Source organism: Callithrix jacchus, chromosome 5, assembly GCF_049354715.1.
Source record: "Callithrix jacchus isolate 240 chromosome 5, calJac240_pri, whole genome shotgun sequence".
NCBI classification, from domain to species: domain Eukaryota; kingdom Metazoa; phylum Chordata; class Mammalia; order Primates; family Cebidae; genus Callithrix; species Callithrix jacchus.
The window spans coordinates 38,598,629-38,616,320 of record NC_133506.1 but is presented as its reverse complement, the minus strand read 5'-3'; the positions used below and the strand labels follow the sequence as shown (position 1 = coordinate 38,616,320).

General features: G+C 43.2%; 1 long non-coding RNA gene across 1 annotated transcript in view; it reads left to right on the top strand.

The window, feature by feature from the left end:
- The window catches only part of LOC144582475 (uncharacterized), a 59,877-nt gene extending 58,859 nt beyond the window's left edge, over positions 1 to 1,018 (top strand). The window contains exon 4 of the long non-coding RNA XR_013535203.1: positions 689 to 1,018. This is a non-coding gene — a long non-coding RNA (uncharacterized LOC144582475). The remainder of the gene's footprint in view (positions 1 to 688) is intronic.
- The last annotated feature ends 16,674 nt before the right edge of the window (positions 1,019 to 17,692 follow it).

Sequence of the window (17,692 nt, the reverse complement as noted above, 5' to 3'; positions counted from 1 at the left end):
AGTGCTGTTCACACAGAAAATGTGAATGGCTCCTGCAGTTGTGCCACATGGCAGAACAGCCTGGTATCACCGTGAGAAATCATCCTCCAGGGTCTGAAGTTCCTGTAAGTCATCTCTCTACTAAGACACTTGGGTGCATGCCTCAATTGTCTTACTGGCAGAGAGTTCTTCACGGGTAGGGAAGGTTAGACTGGGTTATGCTTGCTGCTGTAACAAAGTGCCTCTCACGATGTGATGGCTTGCACCACCTCGGGACTCAGCACCACCAGCAAGAAGGCTCTGAACAGATGCATGCCCTCAGTCTGAGACTCCGCAGCCTCCACAACTATAAGAAATAAGTTCTGTTTCTTCATAAATCACCCGATTTCAGGTATTCTGATATAAGCAACGGAAAATGGATTAATACACTCTGGCTCTGCTCTCAGGGGAACCCAAACACGTACCTGCTTCCTCCAAATGAGAGGACTGAGGCTCTTAGGGGTTACTTACCCAGCCACATGGCTGGTGAGAAGCTGAGCCAGGATTCAGATCCAGGGGTGTCTGATTTAATTCTGGGTTCTTTCCACCACTCCGCAAGACTACCCCACAAAAATAGTAAGCAAGCACGGAAATGTTGGGAGTAGGGTGCTAGTGCTGGGGGTAAAAACTGAAGTCGCTGTTCTGAAATTGCTTTCGCTTCCTTCCACAGATTCACAGATGCGTATGTCGAAAATGAGAGAGAAAAAGAGAGAAGGAGGGGGAGAAGGAGGGAACAGAGGGAAAGAAAAGGAGAGAAAGAGAAAGAGAAAGATAAGGAGGGAGAGAATGAGGAGGGAAGACTCAGAGCAAGAGATCACAATAGAAGCCGAAAGAGGCAGTGGAAGGCGTTCATTTGTGCAAACCTCCCCTCGTCGCTCCTCTTTATTTTTTGAAGCAAATAAAATTAAATACAAGCAAACCTAGCACTTCCTTTAGTTGGTCTGCCCCCACTTCCTGTCATATACACATTTGTTTCTAGAGCTGCAGTTTCCAGGCTGCTTTTGGGGGTGGGGGGGTATGCCAGAGTCGGGGACATAGAATAGAAATGTGCCTCTGTGAGCTGGGTATGTGTACAAACATTGCCTTTTTTTTTTTTGAGATGGAGGCTTGCTTTATTGCCCAGGCTGGAGTGCAGTGGCGCAATCTCGGCTCACTGCAGCCTCTGCCTCCCAGGTTCCAGTGATTCTCCTGCCTCAGTCTCCTGGGTAGCTGGGATTACAGGCACACACCACCATGTCTGGCTAATTTTTTTTTTTTGGTAGAGATGGAGTTTCTCCATGTTAGCCAGGCTGGTCTCGAACTCCTGACCTCAAGTGATCTGCCTGCCTCGGCCTTCCAAAGTGCTGGGTTGACAGGCGTGAGCCACCATGCCCGGCCGCATTGCCTCCTAAAAAAACCTTTTTTATTACAAAAAAATGTACACAGAAGATGAAGATAATAGTACAATTAATGCCCCTCAACCCATCACTTGGCTTTACAATTACTGAGCAGAGAAAACCCTGCCTAAAATAACTCAACCATCACAACTATCTCATCCTAGGGGTTCTATTATGACCCTATTTTGCAGAGCAGGAAACTGAGGTTCAGGGAGAACAAGCAACTTGCTTTGAGTTCTCCAGGCACCTCTGGAGTCCATGCTCCTAACTGCCAGGCTGCCCCCAGGCTGGCTCTTCACACCTGGATGCACTGCGCTAGCACATGCTGGGATATTTGTGCCTTTACTCAAAATAAAATCTAGGCATTGAGCAATGATACTTAAAGCATGATTCATCGATTGGCAGCTTTAGCATCTCCTGGGACAAATGCAGAATCTCAGCCCCAGCCCAAACCTCCTGAGCCAGGCTTTACGGGGAGGGGGAGCCTGGATGTCTGTATTCTGACAGGCCTTCTGGATGATTCTGAGGCAAAGCCTAGACTCTAAGACTTTGCTTCCTTCCAGAGTGCCCTGTGGATTCCTGCTCTGCCTGCCATCCTGGGAATGGCTTCTCTCTCTTCTAGCGCTCTCAGTGACATACTTCATGTCTGTTTAGACAGCCCATCCAGGTGTCCTGGGGACCACTCCAACCCTCCGGAACATTATCTTTATGACCTCCCAGTAGCTGGACTGTGTCTGGTAAATAGTCCTCACCCCAGTGCTACCCTATGTCATGCAGGCTTCCTTAGGCTGGGACTATTGACAGTCTTGTAAACCAGGCCTCCAGGCAGGTCCCCCACGCTTCCATCTCACACCACTGTGATTTGCATATGCAGATGTGAGAGGCAGCACCTGTTAGAAATACACACCCTGAAAGTTTTACTTTTGTACCATAAAAATGGATAAATCTGCCACCCATAAAAGCCTTATTTATTGCTAAGAGTTCATTATATATGCATGGAAAACCAACTAATTTAACTCCTTGGCAATAACTTCCTGCCGGAGGCTGGATTCAGGATTGGAATTCAGGTTTAGGTTGGGGGCAGCCAAGGTGAGCTTGAGAGGGTTGGCACAGCCAGGTGGTAAGGGTCTCTAGGTACAAGGCTGGTTCCCAATCCTGGCCTGAGTGGTTATTGGTGTGATGCTGAGCAAGTCATGTAGGCTCTCTCAGCCTCAGTTTCTCACCTGTAAAATGAGGATAACCATACCTCCTGCCTAAAGTCATTGTGGCAATTAAAATAATACCATATTTCATCAAACCAAAGCCTCTGACCACTAACTGTAAGATGCACTTTTATTTTTTGCATCACTAAGAGAGAAAAAAATGCTGCTATCTAAACTAGAGTTCATGCTTTTTATCACTTAGAATTTTTATTTTATGCTTATTGAAAGCTCTTTAAAATTCATTTAGACATAGATTCTATCATATATCAGGCAGTTGCATACATTAAAAGGGAAATATAAGCAAAATAAATTGATAGAAGGATTCCTAAACCTTTTTCACATTCAGAGTTCAGTTTCTCTGAATCACTTTTTGACTCAGGGGTCGATGCCTGCACTTTTCTGTCACCTTGTCCTTAGCGCCACCAAGGGTGTTCACAGTGCAGTTACTCTTAGAAATGTTCTCAATTCCTAGCTGAATCTTTTTTCCCCCAAGCTGCCCATTCTGCAAATTTTGCTGCTGAAATTTTTAGAATTTACTAGGAGGTGTTGATAGAGGGTTTGCAGAGGGCGCCCAGACTTGTGTTCCTTCAGTAATCTGTAAGTCAGTTGTTTGCTGGTTGAAATGTGGGAGTTGCCCTTATCCACCGGAAGTCCCCACCAGGCTTGAGTGTACATGGCAATGACAACTGTGATCATGGCACCCACCTGGCCTGGCTCCCAGAGACTACCAGACACGTCCCCATTTCAGAGATGTCAACATGGGGAGAGACGGTGCATCTAGAATTAATCAAATGTGACATTAAAATGCTTCCCAGTGGCTGGGCGCAGTGGCTCATGCCTGTAATCCAGCACTTTGGGAGGCCAAGGCAGGTGGACCGCTTGAGGCCAGGAGATCAAAACCAGACTGGCCAACATGGTGAAACCCCATCTATACTAAAAATACAAAAAAAATTAGCTGGACATGGTGGTGCATGGCCTGTAATCCCAGCTACTTGGGAGGCTGAAGCAGGAGAATCGTTTGAGCCTGGGAGGTGGAGGTTGCAGTGAGCTGAGATAGTGTCACTGCACTCCAGCCTGGGTGACAGAGCAAGACTCCATCGCAAAAAAACAAACAAACAAAAAAACCAAACTTGTGGGTGAGTCTGGTACATAGGAATGGAGAGGAAATGAACATTGCCTGCATGACCTGTGTACCAGGCTCTATTAGTTTGCTTGGGCTGCCGTAACAAAGCACCGCAGCCTGGGTGCTTAAACAACAGAAAGGTATTGTCTCACAGTTCTGGTGGCTGGAAGTCTGAGATCAAGGTGTAGGCAGATCTGGTTTTTTCCGAGACTTCTCTTGGCTTGTAGAGAGCTGCCTCTTGCTCTGTCCTCACGTGGTCTTTACTCTGGTTTGCCTATGTCCAAATCTCCTCTTCCCATAAGACACCCGTCATACTGGATTAGAGCTCACCCTAATGACCTTATTTTAACTGAATCACATCTTTAAATACCCTCAGTGCCAAGTCGAATCACATTTTGAGGTACTGGAGGGTAGGACTTCAATATAGAAATTTTGGGAGGGGACATGGTTCCGCCTATGTTACAGGGCCAGGGTGAGTGCTCTGCAAATAGGAGCTCCATTTGTCTACACACTGATTGCCTCAGGTAGGTGGTTTTGTCTTCATTTTACCAATGAAGAAACTGGGTCCCCAATAAGTTATCTGTCAAATATCGCACAGCTGGGAGGGGGAAGAGCTGAATTTCAAATCCAGGAAAAGCCTGTGCTGTAGGCCGGTCTAATTCTCATGCCAAATTATGCTTTATGGTATCTGAGGGATGTCAGACATGGTCCTGCCCTCCCTACACCCAGCTTCTGGGTTAGAGAAGGGGAGGGTGGAGGCCTGAGTTCCTGCTAACCTCTCTCTCTCCACATCTTACATTCATCAGAGTTCTTCCAATATCTTATTAAACTTCCTTGTAAACTTTTATTTGAAGAAAGGGTGGCTGAACAGAAAAGTTCGAACGTGGCTGTATTGCATGCTATATTAATTTCCTAGGGCTGCTGACAACCTGGGTGGCTTAAAACATTATTCTCTATAGTTCTGGAGTCTAGACGTCTGAAATCACTGTGTCTGCAAGGCCACACTCCATCTCCAAAGGCTCTAGGGGAGGATACTTCCTTGCTTCTTCCTGACTTCTGAGGGTGGCCCTCAATCCTTAGCCTTCCTTGGCTCATAGATGGTGTCACTTCAATCACTCTCCATCATCACAGAACGTTCTCTTTGTGTGTGTGTGTGTGTGTGTGTGTGTGTTTTCATCTCTTCTAATAAGAGCACCAGTCATCATAGTCAATTTAGGGCCTACTTTAATCCAGTATGACCTCACCTTAATTAATTACATATGCAAAGAGTCTGTTTCCAAATAAGGTGGCATTCACAGGGACCTGGGGTTAGGACCTTAACCTATCTACTAGGGGGACGCAATTCAAACAACATCACATGGCATAGCTAAACCTAAGGAAGGAAACTGGTCCGAGAGAGGTGATGTGCACGGATAGGGGACTTCCAAGCAGAGCCCTGAGATGATGGAGAAAAGCTGAGAGTGGCCGCAGGAGTCAGGGATGATGGTGGATCAAGGGATGAACTGGGCTGACTTTATTTTTGAGGAATGTGCAGAACCTGCTGCCTGGTGAGATGGTTGGGTCTGAGCTGCCCCTCCCTGGCTGGGCCCATTCCTCTGTACCACTTACTCGCTCTTAACCCTCTTAAGCCCAGCATTTGACAGAAGGGAGGCCAGCTCCAGGACAGTTGGTAAACACCAGGACCACCCTCTTGCTTTGCTCCTTAATGAAGAGGCCAAAGTCTTTGAAGCCAGTGGGGGGCCCTGCTTTGACTCTAAGGTATTCCAGAGTTTAATTCTTTTGTAATCCTTTGTGGGGGGTGGGGCTTCCAAAAATACCTTGTCCTTAAGCAGTTTTCATTATGGATGCTAGTTGCTCAAACCTTCACTAATTCAGGTTAACTTGGATCCCAGTGGAGTTTTTCTTTTTTTTTTTTTCCTCCTGGCATCCTCTGATGTTAGGCCAAACAAAAATTCACATAGAGGATGGAAGTCCCACACTTCTCCTGGCATTATATCAGAACGGCCCTGGGAGCGTATTAATAGCTTGGAGTCATGGAACAAACGGTTATTTATATGTGTAGGTGATGGCGAAAGCACACCCTCCAGTAATTATTCACAATTAACAAGCACTTCAGTAAATGAACAAAATCTGTTCTTCATCCATTGTGGTAGCAATTCTTTATCCAGAACTCACGTACCTGCAACTTCTGGTTAACCAGCCCTCCCACACAGCTCCAGAACAAAGCTAATTAGAGATTATAATCATGACCTTCAGGCTCCTTCCCAAGCCTGAAGGGTACTTGAGTCATCAATAAAATATAATGTGTTGAGCAGAGTTTCAGTTGACAAGTATAATAGAGTTGGAAATTGGTGATCTATATATACTTGTTAACTCTCTGTTAACTAGACATGTGTTGGCAGCTTTTGCGGAGTGAGCTCTTCTCATCTGCCAGGTGTGATGCTAGAACTTTCCAGGTCTTTTCTCATGTAATCTTCTCAGCTCTGCTTCACGTGGTGGGCTTCAGGGAATCCCGCTGTGTCCTTGGGCACGCAGTGAGAACTGGGGCTCTTCTCTGTTGCTTGTCTAGCCTTCATTGCTGTCCTTAACTCGGGTCCCTGTGGTGATGCAGCTTATAGAGTCTGGAATGCCTGGACTAGGAAACCTCCAGAGGAGCCCGTTCAGCCCTTTCCTTGTACGTGAGGAATCTGGGGCCAGAGAGGCTGGGTCATGAGCTGAAGTTTGCCTGGAGCCCCTGCTTTCTAGCTCTAAGTTCTATTACATCACAGCATATTCAACATGATTCAGCTGCTTCTTGATTATCCCAGGAGTATGTGGATCTGCTTTATGGCCAAACACAGGAGCCAGCAAACAGAGCCTCTTTTTTTTTTGTTATTTCATAATCATAAATTTAACTCTGCAGTCCAGTTAGGCATGGAAGGGAACAAGGAAAACATGGATCCCAAAGGGAACTGCAGGGAGAGCACAAAGATTCTAGGAGACTGCGAGCAGATGGGGTGGCGGGTGCTCTCTCCTAGTAAGTTAGACTTGTGTTTTATCTTAACCACCAGACCGTTCCTGAGCTACAGAAGGAATGGTCTGGTGGTTAAGATAAAACACAAGTCGAACTCACTGGAGTTGTCCACAGTCGGCAATGGTGATCTTCCTGCTGGTCTTGCCATTCCTGGACCCACAGCGCTCAGTGGCCTCCGCAATAGTCATGCCTTCTTTCACCTTGCCAAGGACCACATGCTTGCCATCCAACCACTCCATCTTGGCAGTGCAGATGAAAAACTGGGAACTGCTTGTGTTGGGTCCACATTTGTCACCAATTTTCCCCCTAGATGGACTTGCCACCAGCGCCATTATGGCGTGTTTTTTTTTGTTTTTGTCATCAGGGTTGGAGTGCAGTGGCACAATCGTGGCTCACTGCATCCTTGACTTGCAGGGCTCAAAGGATCCTCCCATTTTAGCCTCCTGAGTAGCTGGGACTGCAAGTTCACCCCATCCCTTGCATGATAATTTTTATATTTTTTGTAGAGATGGGGTTTTGCTATTGTCCAGGCTGCTTTTGAACTCCTGGGCTCAAGTGTTCCTCCTGCCTTGGCCTCCCAAAGTGCTGAGATTATAGGATTGAGTCATCACACAATGCCCCCCTTTTTTTTTTCTTTTTAATGTCAAAGAACAGTCTGTTAAATTAGCTATGACCTTATGCATTAGCTATATGAGTGTAACAAAGTGTTGGCTGAGTCTGGATCCTTGAGGATAAATGTGAGAGGCATGAAATATATGCCCAGCTGTGGATTTGGTACATTTCCTTCATGCTCATCTTCCCCCACTCCCGACATTGAACCTGTTAGTATCCTGACAGGGCTGCTTTAAAAAATGTGTCAAAGATTTGACTGCTTCTGACCGTTCCTCAGTTCCTGCCTTGGTCCTGGCCACCATCTTCTGTCACCTGGGTGACCTCTGGGGCCTCCCTACTGCATTCCCTGCTTTGTGTTTCTCATCACACTTAGACTGTGCTACACACTCCTTACCAGGGCCTCAAGGCCTTGCATGGCTTGCCCTCTGCCCACCTCTCCGACCTGCTGTCCTCCTACTCTGCCCTCCCTCACTCTGTTCCAGCCACCCTGGTCTTACCATGCCTCAAACCTACCAAACTCATTTCTGCCACAGGACCCTTGCACAGGCTGTTTTCTCTACCTGGAATGCTCTTTGCCCAGATGGTTTCTTTGCTTACTTTTCCATTTTATTCAGGTCTTTGCTCAAATATCACCTCTCCAGAGAGGCTTTCCCAATGGCCATGTCTAAGAAAATACCCACTTCCTTTCATTTTTCTCTTCCCTATGTTGCTTTAGTGTTGTATAGAGCACTTAATACTGCCTTATTATAAACAACAGTCCTACTTGTAAATATTTACTTATTTTCTGTTCTTTGACCTGCTAGAATTTCAGGTCTCTGAAGCCCAGAACAAAGTTGACTCCCCATTTCTCATGTCAGTGCCCGATACATGGTAGATGCTTGGTAAAGAACTGTTGAGTAAATAAATCAACTAAAACTTCAGAATGAATAAGATGGTTCAATAAGGTGTCTGGTTACAAAAAAAGAATGCTGGGGGACAATAGACTCTAGGAATTTCCAACCAAAAGGTATAGTACCTACGTGAAAAAATGGCAAAGCTTCACAGAGGCATCTGAAAGCTTACTTAAGTCAATGGAGAGGCATATCGTGTTTTTGGATGGGAAGACAGTATGGTAAAGAAAACAATTTTCCCCAAATTAGTTCTTGAATTGAATGCAATTTCAACCTAATGCCCTTAGGGTTGTGTAAGTTGACAAAACTATTTAAAAACTCATCTGCAAAGATAAATAGGAAAAAGCCACCCAGGGATTTTTGGAAAAATAATGACAGAAGAGAACTTCAATGTGAAGATTCTAATATGCATTATAAAGCTGTAATGATTAAGATAGTGTATTACTAGGGCAGGAATATACCAAAATAGCCGTGAAATGGAATAGCAAATTCAACAGGAGAAAAAAGGGTTATGTTAGAATTTACTGTAAGAATTGGATTATAAGCCATGAAATAAAATAGATATTTATAAATCCATACTGATAGAAATAATTGTATGTACTGGAGGAGAAGGGACAGCTCTTCCTTGCAGAGGAATTTTGATTAATAGTTGTTGAGGAATGATGGAAATAGAAAATCACCAGTAGGCAAATACTATGATAGCAATTGTCACAGGCGAGTACATCAACAGATGCTAAAATTAGTATTTAGTATGATGAGAATAGGGTATTTGCATTATCTCAAGGTATTTCCCCACAAGATATTTATTATTTACTAAGAGGAAACATAGTAACGTTACAGCATAGAAACCTGGCAGGTACCACCTTAACCAAGTGATCAAGGTTAACATCACACATGATGGACACACTGACACTCACTAGCTGGTATGACGCGTCATCATGCTCCCCTGCACTGTGAAAGGCACATCGCTTCTACGATATTCATGCCCCCAATACATACCCTCAATCTAACCCTAAGAAAACATTAGGCAAGCCCAAATTATGGGATATTTTACAAAGTAGCTGGTCAGTACCGTCTCAAAAGAGTCAAGGTCATGAAAGATGAAAGACCGAGGAACTGTCCGATTGGAGGAAACTGAGAAGACATGACAACTCAAGGCAATGTAGGATCTTAGATTGGAACCTGGAGCAGAGAAAGAGCATTAATGGGAAAACTGGTGAAAATCAAGTACGGTCTGCAGATTAGTTATGTTAACTTTCCAGGTGTTTTTTTTTTTTTTTTTCACTATGGTTACATAAGTTCTTAACATTAGGGGAAGCTGGGGGAGAGGCATAAGGGAACTCTCAATTTTATTTTCGCAATTTTCTGAAAGCTTAAAATGATTTCAAATTGAAAGCTAAAAGAGTTTACTATAAGAGTAAGTTAGGGGAGGACTCAAGATGGCACTGTGAGAACAACCCAGGATTGGAGCTCTCGTTGAGTCTGCGGAGAGGTGAGTCGGAGCTGCATTTCCAGACTGATCTTTGTTGCCCACGGAACGGGGAAATTCCCAAGTGAAGAGGAGACGTGGGATGCCAGGCAGAACCTCTGCCTGGCAAAGCTGGCAGCCGGGGTGGCGGCGGCCGGCCCTGCCCAGTGCTCCCCACAGGGCGCACTTGTCCGGGTGCCCTGTTGAACCGGCAACTGGAGACGTGAGAGGGCTGGACTTGAGACTGAGCGAGACTTGGACAGTGGGCCAGCCCAGGGGATTGCAGGGACAGAGCGTTTGGGGTGGCCCAGTGGGACGAACAAAACCGCGATTTCAAACAATCCCCGTGCAGACGGCCCAAGACGTGCTGTGGGGGAGGGGTGTCCACCATTACCGAGGCAACCCGCCCCAACTGAGATACACGCCTATTGCTGACGCAGCCAGCTGTTGCCGAGGCAACCCGTCCCTACTGAGATACACACCCACTGCTGACGCAGCCTGCCGTTGCCGAGGCAACCCGCTACAACAGAGAGACTCCGCCGCAGGGCGTGGCGAAGAACACAGCAGAACAGCAGAGACTGCACAACAGGGCGAACCACACAACAACAGGGCGGAGCCTCGGCAGGCAAACAGTGGCTAGTCTGCCTCCTAGCTGGGCAGGACCTCAACGGACATCCAAAAATAAAGCCCAAACCCCTCAACACAGAGCATTTGAGGAAAAAAAAGGTTTTTTTTAATGAGCTCTGTTGCAGCAGAATCAAACATAGCAGCCTAACAGCCCTGAATGAACAACAGAGCTCACAGCTCAGCAATTGAGCTCCTATAAAGTACAGACTGTCTCCTCAAGCAGCTCCCTGACCCCTCTATATCCAAAAGACTGACATTTGGCAGGCATCATCCTGGGACAAAGATAGCAGAAAAAGAAACTGGTAGCATCCCTCGCTGTGCCACAGCTGCTAGAGGAGCACCCCAGACAAGCAGGGCCTGGAGCGGACCTCAGCAGTCGTACAGTGAAGGGGCTAGACTGGTAGAAGGAAAACCAAGCAACAGAAATACTTCATCATCAACATTCAGGGTGTCCACTCAGAGACCCAATCGAAAAGTCAGCAACTACGCAGATGACAAGCGGACAAATCCACAAAGATGGGAAGAAACCAGCGCAAAAAGGAGGAAAACACCCGAAACCAGAACACCTCGCCTCCTAGAAAGGACCAAAACTCCTCACCAGCAAGGGAACAAAGCTGGACGGAGAATGACTGTGACGAAATGACAGAATTAGACTTCAGAAGATGGATAATGAGAAACTTTTGTGAGCTAAAAGAACATGTATTAAATCAATGCAAAGAAACTAAGAAACTTGAAAAAAGATATGAGGAAATGATAACAAGAATGGATAACTTAGAGAGGAATATGAATGAATTAAAGGAGCTGAAAAACACAATACGAGAACTTTGCGAAGCATGTACAAGTTTCAATAGCCGAATTGACCAAGCAGAAGAAAGAATATCTGAAGTCAAAGACCAACTCAATGAAATAAAACGAGAAACCAAGATTAGAGAAAAAAAGCGCAAAAAGGAATGAACAAAGTCTCCAAGAAATGTGGGACTATGTGAAAAGACCTAACCTACGTTTGATAGGTGTACCAGAAGGGGATGAAGAGAATGAATCCAAGCTGGAAAATACTCTTCAGGACATCATCCAGGAAAATTTTCCCCACCTAGCAAGACAGGCCAACACTCAAATGCAGGAAATACAGAGAACACCGCAAAGATATTCCGCAAGAAGAGCAACCCCAAGGCACATAATCGTCAGATTCAACAAGGTTGAAATAAAGGAGAAAATACTAAGGGCAGCCAGAGAGAAAGGTGGAGTCACCCACAAAGGGAAGCCCATCAGACTCACAGCAGATCTCTCGGCAGAAACACTACAAGCCAGAAGAGAGTGGGGGCAATATTCAACATCCTTAAAGAAAAGAACTTTCAACCCAGAATTTCATATCCAGCCAAACTGAGCTTCAGAAGTGAAGGAAAAATAAAATCCTTTGCGAACAAGCAAGTTCTCAGAGATTTTGTCACCACCAGGCCTGCTTTACAAGAGCTCCTAAAAGAGGCACTACACATAGAAAGGATCAACCAGTACCAGCCATTCCAAAATCACACTAAATGCTAAAGAGCATCAACATAATGAAGAATCTACAACAACTAACAGGCAAAACAGCCACTTAGCATCAAAATGGCAGTATCAAATTCACACATAACAATATTAACCCTAAATGTAAATGGGCTAAATGCACCAATCAAAAGACACAGACTGGCAAATTGGATAAAAATCCAAAACCCATCAGTGTGCTGTATCCAGGAAACCCATCTCACATGCAAGGATACACAAAGGCTCAAAATAAAGGGATGGAGGAAGATTTACCAAGCAAATGGAGAGCAAAAAAAAAGCAGGAGTTGCAATTCTCATCTCTGATAAAATAGACTTTAAAGCAACAAAGATCAAAAGAGACAAAGAAGGCCATTACATAATGGTAAAAGGATCGATACAACAAGAAGAGCTAACGATCCTAAACATATATGGACACAATGCAGAAGCACCCAGATACATAAGGCAAGTTCTTAATGACTTACAAAGAGACTTAGACTCCCACACAATAATAGTGGGAGACTTTAACACTCCACTGTCAATATTAGACAGATCAACCAGACAAAAAATCAACAAGGATATCCAGGGCTTGAACTCAGACCTGGAGCAAGCAAACCTGATAGACATTTACAGAACTCTCCACCCCAAATCCACAGAATACACATTCTTCTCAGCACCACATCACACCTACTCTAAAATTGACCACATAATTGGAAGTAAAGCACTGCTCAACAAATGCAAAACAACTGAAATCATAACAAACAGCCTCTCAGACCATAGTGCAATCAAGTTAGAACTCAGAATACAGAAACCGACCCAGAACCGCACAGCTTCATGGAAACTGAACAACTGGCTCTTGAATGTTGACTGGGTAAACAACGAAATGAAGGCAGAAATAAAGAAGTTCTTCAAAACCAATGAGAACGAAGACACAACGTGCCAGAACCTCTGGGACACATTTAAAGCAGTCTCTAGAGGAAAGTATATAGCAATAAGTGCCCATATGAGGAGAATGGAGAGATCCAAAATTGACACCCTATCATCAAAATTGAAAGAGCTAGAGGAGCAAGATCAACAAAACTCAAAACCCAGCAGAAGACAAGAAATAACTAAGATCAGAGCTGAACTGAAGGAGATTGAGACACGAAAAACCCTTCAAAAAATCAATAAATCCAAGAGCTGGTTTTTTGAAAAGATCAACAAAATAGACAGACCACTAGCCAGATTGATTAAAAAGAAAAGAGAGAACAACCAAATAGATGCAATAAAAAATGATAAAGGGGAAATCACCACAGATTCCACAGAAATTCAAACCATCATCAGAGAATATTACAAACAACTCTATGCGCATAAACTAGTAAACCTGGAAGAAATGGATAAATTCCTGGACTCCTGTGTCCTCCCAAGCCTAAACCAGGAGGAAGCTGAAACTATGAATAGACCAATAACAAGGTCAGAAGTCGAGGCAGCAATTAAGAGCCTACCACACAAAAAAAGCCCAGGTCCAGACGGGTTCACAGCCGAATTCTACCAGACACACAAGGAGGAGCTGGTACCATTCCTTCTAAAACTATTTCAAACAATCCAAAAAGAGGGAATCCTTCCCAAATCATTTTATGAGACCAATATCATTCTGATACCAAAACCCGGCAGAGACCCAACGAGAAAAGAAAACTTCAGGCCAATATCCATGATGAACATAGATGCAAAAATCTTCAATAAAATATTGGCAAGCCGATTGCAACAGCAAATCAAAAAACTTATTCATCATGATCAAGTAGGATTCATCCCGGGGATGCAAGGCTGGTTCAACATACGCAAGTCTATGAACGTAATTCACCACATAAACAGAACCAAAAACAAAAACCACATGATTATCTCAATTTGATGCAGAGAAGGCATTTGACAAAATTCAACAGCCCTTTATGCTAAAAACCCTCAATAAACTCGGTATCGATGGAACGTATCTCAAAGTAATAAAAGCTATTTATGACAAACCAACAGCCAATATCATACTGAATGGGCAAAAACTGGAAGCATTCCCTTTGAAATCTGGCACTAGACAAGGATGCCCTCTTTCACCACTCCTATTCAATATAGTACTGGAAGTTCTAGCCAGAGCAATCAGGCAAGAAAAAGAAATAAAGGGTATTCAAATAGGAAAGGTAAAAGCCAAATTGTCTCTATTTGCAGACGACATGATAGTATACCTACAAGACCCCATTGCCTCAGCCCAAAAACTCCTGAAACTGATAAGCAACTTCAGCAAAGTCTCAGGATATAAAATCAATGTTCAAAAATCACAAGCATTCGTCTACACCAATAACAGACTTAAAGAAAGCCAAATCAAGAACAAACTGCCATTCGCAATTGCTACAAAAAGAATAAAATACCTTGGAATACAACTCACAAAGAACATAAGGGACCTCTTCAAGGAGAACTATAAACCACTGCTCAACGAAATCAGAGAGGACACAAACAGATGGAGAAACATTCCATGTTCATGGTTAGGAAGAATTAATATCGTGAAAATGGCTATACTGCCCAAAGTAATTTACAGAATCAACGCTATCCCCATCAAGCTACCATTGACTTTCTTCACCGAACTGGAAAAAACCACCATGAACTTCATATGGAACCAAAAGAGAGCCCGCATAGCCAAGTCAATTCTAAGCAAAAAGAACACAGTGGGGGGCATCACACTACCTGATTTCAAACTATACTACAAGGCTACAGTAATCAAAACAGCATGGTACTGGTACCAAAACAGAGATATAGACCAATAGAACAAAACAGAGGCACCGGAGGCAACACAACATATCTACAACTATACAATCTTTGATAAACCTGACAAAAACAAGCAATGGGGAAAGGATTCCCTGTTTAACAAATGGTGTTGGGAAAACCGGCTAGCCATGTGCAGAAAGCAGAAACTGGACACCTTCCTGACACCTTACACTAAAATTAACTCCAGATGGATTAAAGACTTAAACATAAGACCTGGCACGATAAAAACCCTAGAAGGAAATCTAGGCAAAACTATCCAGGACATAGGAGTAGGCAAGGACTTTATGAACAAAACACCAAAAGCATTGGCAACAAAAGCCAAAATAGACAAATGGGACCTAATGAAACTCCACAGCTTCTGCACGGCAAAAGAAACAGTCACTAGAGTGGATCGGCAACCAACAGAATGGGAAAAAATTTTTGCAGTTTACCCATCTGACAAAGGGCTGATATCCAGAATTTACAAAGAACTCAAACAGATTTACAGGAAAAAAACAAACAAGCCCATTCAAAAGTGGGCAAAGGATATGAACAGACACTTTACGAAAGAAGACATACATGAGGCCAACAATCATATGAAAAAATGCTCATCGTCACTGGTCATCAGAGAGATGCAAATCAAAACCACATTGAGATACCATCTCACGCCAGTTAGAATGGCAATCATTAAAAAATCTGGAGACAACAGATGCTGGAGAGGATGTGGAGAAAAAGGAACACTTTTACACTGTTGGTGGGAGTGTAAATGAGTTCAACCATTGTGGAAGGCAGTGTGGCGATTCCTCAAGGCCTTAGAAATAGAAATTCCATTTGACCCAGCAATCCCATTACTGGGTATATATCCAAAAGACTATAAATCGTCCTACTATAAGGACACGTGTACACGAATGTTCATTGCAGCACTGTTTACAATAGCAAAGACCTGGAATCAACCCAAATGCCCATTGACGATAGACTGGATTGGAAAAATGTGGCACATATACACCATGGAATATTATGCAGCAATCAGAAATGATGAGTTTGTGTCGTTTGTAGGGACATGGATGAATCTGGAGAACGTCATCCTCAGAAAACTGACACAAGAACAGAAAATGAAACACCGCATATTCTCACTCATAGGTGGGTGATGAAAAATGAGAACACATGGACACAGAAAGGGGAGTACTAAACAGTGGGGTCTATTGGGGGGAAAAGGGGAGGGCCAGTGGGAGGGGGAGGTGGGGAGGGATAGCCTGGGGAGAAATGCCAAATGTGGGTGAAGGGGAGAAGCAAAGCAAAGCACACTGCCATGTGCATACCTACGCAACTGTCTTGCTTGCTCTGCTCATGTACCCCAAAACCTAAAATCCAATAAAAAATTAAAAAAAAAAAAAGAGTAAGTTAGGGAAAAATAATGGATTATTCAGTTAATGATGGTGAGATAATTTGCTGTTTGGATATAAACATAATTTTAATTATATATATATATGTTTTATTTATAAAAGTATAATGCATACCATATACCAAAATAAACTCCATGTAGATTTAAACAGTTGATCTCATGGAGATAGAATAATGATGAGTAACAGAGGCTGGGAAGGGTAGTGGGGTTGGGAGGATAGAGAAGGTTGGTTAATGGGCACAAAAATACAATGAGAGAAGGAATAAGATCTAGTGTTCAGCAGCACAATAGGGCAACTATGGTTAACAGTGATTTACTGTATATTTCAAAATAATTATAAGAGTGGAATTAGAGTGTTTCTAACACAAGAAATGAATGTTTAAGGTTATGCATATTCCAGTTCTCCTGGTTTGGTCATTATACATTGCATGCATGTATCGACTTATCACATGTATCCCAGAAATATGTATGACTATTATGTGTCTATGCAAATTAAAATTAGAAAAATAGAAAAATAAAAAAGAAACATATATTCTTTAAAGCAAAATAAGAAACGTTAAAGTTAGATGAAACAATGTAGAAAATGAATTTCTTATCCTCAATAATTAGAAATCAGTTAATCTCTATGATGTGATTTAATTAATATTTATGTAATGAATATATAAAATATATTATAAATGCATATTAATATATTTCTGTTTATGTTACTGTTGATATTTTTATAAAAATAACTTATTGTCTACACCTGTCTAATTGTGTTACCTAGGGATATCCTGGTCAGTTTTCAGGTGAAGGTCAGATTTAAGGCTCCACTGCATACCAGCTTGGTCTCTGAGTCTATGCTTAGACATTAATTAATTGAATTTGTATTTGTTAAGTGGCTTCTTTAGGTACCAGTCAGGGTACTAAGATTCGTATTCTGGTTTATGCTTTTAGTTTTGATTAATTCATTTGTAGGCGGGAGATTACAGCACTCTCCTCCTAAGATTGTTGAGAAGTAAAAGATAGCATATTAAAGCCCTTGGAACAAAGCCTGGTATACTGTAGGTGCCCATTCAATGTTGGTGCTTCCTGTGTCCAAAAAGTAGGCACTTATTCCATGGTAAGTGAACATGCATAATCACCTAAATTACAAACACTAACAGTTAAGAATATAATGTAGTGGTTAAGAAAGCACACGCTGGAACCAGACCAAGTTCAAATTCTAGCTCTTCTACATACTGGCTGTGTGACTTTGAGACAGTTATTTAAGCTGCCTCTGCTTCAGTTCCTCATCTACTAATTCCCCAAATTCCCCAATAAGAGGATCTACCTCAGAAGGGTGTTATGAAGATTAGATGAGTTCAGATTTGAAATGCATTTGGAACAACAGCTGGCATTTAGTAAGTGCCATATAAAGGTTTGCTAAATGGAATACAAATTATACCTGGTCTTTCAAAATAGATCACAAAAGCAAAAAACCACTGTACTCTCTACATTGAAATTGGGAAAAGATGCTATCCTTTTTAGCTCCGTAAAGGCCTAGCCAGAGCCCCTGGGGGTCAGCCCATCCCATTTGCCCTGGGCCTAGAGACCCGAAGCTTCATTCATGAGAGATATGCCAGAAACCAATGGGTTGCTTGGGGCAGGGCAGTGGGAGGCAGGAGAGAAAAGCTTTACAGTGACATTAGAATTGAG